At 33.0% G+C, this 6245-nt stretch overlaps 1 long non-coding RNA gene across 1 annotated transcript; it reads left to right on the plus strand.

Annotated features, from left to right (window-relative positions):
• Window positions 1-2561: 2561 nt before the first annotated feature.
• Window positions 2562-3568, plus strand: LOC126887931 (uncharacterized). Its single transcript, XR_007699298.1, has 3 exons — window positions 2562-2649; window positions 2744-2931; window positions 3319-3568. It is a non-coding gene; the product is annotated as an uncharacterized LOC126887931 (long non-coding RNA).
• Window positions 3569-6245: the final 2677 nt, after the last annotated feature.

A 6245-nucleotide genomic window follows, 5' to 3' on the forward strand; every position in this document is an offset into this window, starting at 1 on the left:
TTTAAACGCAGAATAAAATATTCATCATCATCATCATGGCTTATTCACTCCTGGCGGAGTGTTTGCCGCCCTTTTGGGCTTTTTGATTCATTTATTGCGGAGAATCAATCCGCTGTTGTCTTTTATTATTATAGCAGCGTGTGTGACTTGGCCCTGTCTACAATTTTCCTCCATTCTTTCCGGTCCTTACAGCGCTCCTTCCAATTGTAAATTCATAGAATAAAATATTACAGTACCTATTTTCCAGGGTCTGAAGTCCTTGAGAACTTCTATAATGATTATTTTAATAAGTGTTTTTTTTTGAATTTTTTTTTGTTGCCTTTAAACTATATTATTAGTTTCTATACTTTGTTCCACGTTACTATATCGTGTTTAGTTGATCTACATGGGAAGAAGTTGTATTATAATTTAAATACCGTACGATTATTGTAACTATTCCTTGATCCCAATTTTCACCCTTTTCTAATAATAAAATCCTAATGATACAATTACATAATGATCCTATCATTTTCTCAAATTTTATACCCTTGGGCTCCTTAAAATAATGTGAATGAGAATGTAGTCATTCGAAGACACGACAAGAACTGTTTTTTATGTTTCTTTGGGTGGCCAACGTGCCGCGCAAACCAAAGAACTCGTGTAGACATGGATGTTATCGGCAGATGACGTTGCGTTGGTCTGTCGAAGGCGGTCCATTAAAAAACCGCGTGGTCCTGCGACCAACTTACATTCGGATAATAATCTAATGGTGTTCGTGACACATGTAGAAAACATTTGGGAAGGTAATTGATAAGCGACCGGTTGGCTGGTCGGGTTCTTGATGTTTCCGATCGTTAGTATCCGTCCTTTATCTTTGTGGGAACAAATAATGGTGGCGCCTTTTGTATGGGATTGTTATTAATTTTACATCTACTGATAAGATTATAAGGAATTTATAACCAATTTTAAATTAATTTTAAAGCATATTACCTATTATGTACTGTATACAACACAACGAGACAACAACTATATTTTGTAATATACAATGTAGAGTTATCCAACCGTATTTATCATTAAGACATGATTCGTTTTGAAAATATTTATTACAGATAGTTTTGTAAAAAGTAATTACCGAAAGCAGAAACATGAAAGAGACAGATATTGATACTACTGATAAAAAATATCACTAATAACGTCTACACATGCCCTGACAAAACCACCTGACACTTGGGGCTGACATGACAACGTTGAGTCTGACTGTTTAACTTGGAACATGATGAGGCTTGTCACACGACAAAAATGAGTAATTGACAGTCAGGCTGGCGGATTTGGTCGGATGGTCTTGTTAAGCGGCCCTTTTTGGTACTGCACGATTTAGTTTTATTTTATTTTATGAAGTAAACGTCTGCTGAAATAATTTTTGGTTTGTGAAATACTTTTTTATAATGGATAAATGGTAACATTGAAAAATGAAGCTAAAATATATTCAAAATAAGAAAATCTACGGTTTCGTTTTGATTAAAATCTGTCTTCCTCCATCCCCGATAGTACTATTTCTAGGTCTACCTGTTGTCAAGAAGGCTCTGAGGAAGACAGATTTTTACCATCACGACCGTAGATTCTCGATATAAATTAAAACAATTTATATAGCAGTATGGTTAGAACGTCCTCTAACGGGGAATAAGCGAAATGAATTTCGACTCGATTCAAGTTCTCTGTTTACGCAGGTATAACCATGAACTTGAATCGAGAAGAAATTGATTTCGCTTATTCGCCGTAAGAGGGCGTTGTAACCATACTGCTATATAAATTGTTTTAATTTATATCGAGAATCTACGGTCGTGATGGTAAAAATCTGTCTTCATCAGAGCCTCCTTGACAACAGGTAGACCTAGAAATAGTAATATCGGGGTATGAAGGAAGACAGATTTTAATCAAAACGAAACCGTAGATTTTCTTATTTTACTAATGCCATACTCTGTATAGAGTACACAGACTCGTTTCATACGGGTTCTCTGAACCGCAAAGTGGAATGTTTTCCTACACTGAAAAAAATATTGTACATAGTACCAATGAACGCCAATCATTGACTTTTTTTACATTGATTCAATGAAAATTTCGTTAATACTATAAATATGTAGTCATTAAGTAACGACCACATTCATTATTACAATGTAATTCTATTCATTAAAAAATAATGAATAGAATCATTATTCCAATGAATCTTTTTATCTATCCAATGACTTTTTTCATAATACTAATAATTTGTTCATTGTATATATGAAATTATACATCAGGATTATGCGGTTAAATTAATGAATATAAAACGTTGCACTAATGTACAGTGTTCTTTAAATTACGAACTCGCTTATTGAATCAATGTTTTCGTAACATCAAATCAATGTTTTCGACTTTGATTAATAACTTGATACATTGTTTTGATGTAACGCAATCATTGTATTAATGTAATATACATGAATCAATAATCAATTCATTGTAGCAATGATTTTGTACATAAACCGATATATTTCTTAAAACTCTATAAGTGTTTTTATTGGTGTAAAAAAATCACGTGACAACAGTTGCAACCTCCTAGCAGACACTCAGACAGTCACCCTGCAGACTCGAGGAGCGGTGTTTGGCACTAGTGATTTGGTTGATTTTTCTAAGGTGTGTATTTACATATATTTTTAACTACATATTTATAAATTATTTTGTTGGATTTCTACAAAAATAAGTTGTACTTCTATTTCCACTTTTGCAGATTGATATGGACTTTAGAGTGGCATTTGGAAATGGAAATGGACTTATTGATGGATGGGACAGCAATAATTTCGAAAGAATTATCTCCTTTCTTCGGTGTGAAAGTCATATCAAGAATAAAACAAATAAATTTTTATTTGAAAAGATACTCAAAGATACTAAAAGATACCCATGAAGACATTACGGAATGTAAGTACCTATTTCATTATTCAATCCGGCATATTTAGTATTAATTAATTTTTGTTCTCTGTAAATTTTTTCAAAAGCTAATTCGACACATAGGTAAAAGAAAATATGAACCATTTGAAAATATTTCTAAATGGTATAATCTTATTAAAGATTAGTAAATTAAATCTTTAGGTGATTAAACCGTAAATAATTGAAAAATATTATTAACCCTTGCAGTCGGTAGTATCTATCAAAGTAAAAATAAACATCTCAACATCTAGCAATTTTTTTCAGGATAAATTAAAACATTTGTAAATATTTTATATAAAAAAAGTGATACCCAAAAATACAACTATGTTCACTATTTAGATTTATTTTTTTTATAATAATTATTAATATAAATTGTAGATGGCTAACATGCAGTTATTCTTTGGGTTCTACATCGTAATTTTATACGAACTAATAAAATATACCATCAGAGATTTCCAGTAATTATTCTTACATCGGGAAGACCCAGCAAGAAGTCGAAGATCATATTAGATTTTTGAAAACAAAGAAAAATGCCATTCAACCATTTGTTTTTTGTATGGGTGGTGATAATTAATCCCAGAGAGATGTATTTATGGAGATGTTATTGTAGATGTATTTATTTTCACGATATCAGGTATACATTTTTTATATAATATAAATATATTTTTATATATTTTATAAGAAGAGACAATTTCTGTTATATTTAGTTATTCAGTTTTTTCCAAATTACATTATAAAAATTTGTTTGTGTTAATTAAAAATATATGGTTTTTTTCTTTAAACTTATAGATATTACTAACATTAGTTTGAGAATAGGCAAAAAAAACTTCCCAACCCTCCCCCCTGGTTACGCCTATGAGCGTATCTTTTCGTGACAAATCGGATCTTTTTAGAGCGATCATCGGATAATCTAGAGAAATGCGGTTGGCAACACTGTGACAAATACAAATGACAGAATAAGGGCCGGTTGTTCGAACGCTAATCAACACTGATCACTATCAAATATTTAATTACTGTCACAACTGCAAGGTCAACTTTGGTTGGGTTGCTGAAAACATAATTGATTATAATTATGAGATTAGTTAATCAATTAACATATCAATTATTAACATAATTGATTAACTAATATCATAAATTGTAATCAATAATTATGTTTTCAGCAACCCAATCAAAGTTGACATTGACAGTTGTGACAGTAATTAACTATTTGATAGTGATCATTGTTGATTAGCGTTCGAACAACCGGCCCTAAATATAAATAAAAATTTAAATAATGTCAATATTGAGGTTGTTGACGAATATATATACCTGGGTCAAATAATCAAAGCTAATAAAGAGAACCAAACAATTGAAGTACAGGCATCTAGGTTACGCAGTTCAGATAAAAATTAACCAACAAAATTGCTGAATTAGCCTTGTGTTGCTCTTCCTCTGTCAATGATTTGCTTAATGTCATATTTCTACGATTCTACAATGTCTTCATCATCATCATTCATTAATCAGCCCTGATTTGTCCATTGTTGAACGTAGGCCTCTTTCAGATATTTCCATCTTCTTCTGTTCTGCGCCTTTGCTATCCAATTGGTCACAATTGTTTTGTGACAATGTCTTAATCATTGTCTATCTATCTATCTAATCAGCCCTAAACATCTATCCTTGGATATAGGACTCCTCTTCCTTCTTCCATGCCTCTCTATCTTGGACAATTTGCATCCATTTTGACCCAGTGTGTTTCTTCAGGTCATCTGACCATCGCATCTGTGGCCTTCCCCTTTCTCGTTTGTGGTTCCACACTTCTGCCGCAGTGTGTGTCCGGCGAACTTCCATTTGAGCTTTGCTACTTGGGTTGAGACATCTTTCACTTTTGTTTTGTTACGGACCCATTCGTTTCTTTTCCTGTCTGATAGTTTAATGTTCAGCATTTGTCTTTCCATGGATCTTCCTGTCTTTGCTATTTTTTCCATATTTTCTTTTGTAAACGTCCATGTCTGAGGTCTTGTTTTAGGTATTGCGTGTATTTTCTGTTCTTTAGAATATAAGACAGTTTTTCGAATCATGCCCAGGCCAGTCTTATTCTTCTCTTTATATCTTCGGTCTGATTTTCTTTATCCTAGTGATTTGTCCTAGATATATATACTCTTTTACTTGTTCTATGTTTGTTTGTGCCACTGTAATTATTAGTTCTTCTTGTTGATTGGTCATGGTTTTTCTTCTTCTTTACGTGCCATGTCCCGCGACGAAGGTTGGGAATCATCATTGCTATTCTCACTTTCAACACTACAGCCTGAAAGAGTTCAGTTGAGCTGCATCCAAACCCTTCTCTGAGATTCCTCAGCCAGGACATTTTTCTCTTACCGATGCTGCGCCTTCCTTGAATCTTTCCCTGCATAATTAATTTTAGGAGTTCATATCTGTCACCACGTATTATATGACCCAAGTATTGAAGTTTTCTTATTTTGATGGAATCCAGTATCTCCCTGCTGTTCTGTATTCTCCTTAGTACTTCCTCATTGGTTATTCTGTCTGTCCAGGAGATTCTCAGCATTCTTCGATACGTCCACATCTCAAATGCTTCCAATCAATTGAGGCATTGTTTATTGAGAGTCCATGTCTCCACACCATACAAAAAACAGAAAATACATAACATTTTAGTACTCGCTTCCTAAGATTTAGGCTGAGGTCTCTACTACACAATATTTGTTTCATATTAGTGAATGCACTTCTAGCCTTTTCTATTCTAATTCGGATTTCTTTGGTATAATCGTTTGTTTCACTAATGTTCGTCCCTAAATAGTTATAATTCTGAACTCGTTCTATCATCTTATTATTTACGTTTTTTCTTTGATATAACCATGAATTTCGTTTTCTTTATGTTTAGTGACAGACCAAATTCTTCACTTGTTGCTACAACCTTATTTAAAATTCTTTGTAGATCTGTAATAGTTTCTGCTATTAGTATTGTGTCATCGGCGTATCTAATTTCACATATGGGTAGGCCATTTATTTTTATGCCTGCTACTTCATCTTCTAATGCATTTTTGAATATTTCTTCTGAGAATGCATGGTTCTTGTTTTACTGTAAATCATCTTCAGTCCTATCTTTGTCGATTCTCTATCTAGTTCTTCCATCATTCTTTGTAATTCTTCACTTCTTTCTGTTATTAATACAATATTATCAGCATATCGTAAGTGATTCAGATATTGCCCGTTTATGTTTATACCCAAGCCATCCCAGTGTAGTTGTTTTAACACATCTTCTAGCGCTTGGTTGAATAGCTTGGGCGAGATGGTGCTCCTTGTGTTAC

Source organism: Diabrotica virgifera, chromosome 7, assembly GCF_917563875.1.
Source record: "Diabrotica virgifera virgifera chromosome 7, PGI_DIABVI_V3a".
In the NCBI taxonomy this organism is placed as follows: domain Eukaryota; kingdom Metazoa; phylum Arthropoda; class Insecta; order Coleoptera; family Chrysomelidae; genus Diabrotica; species Diabrotica virgifera.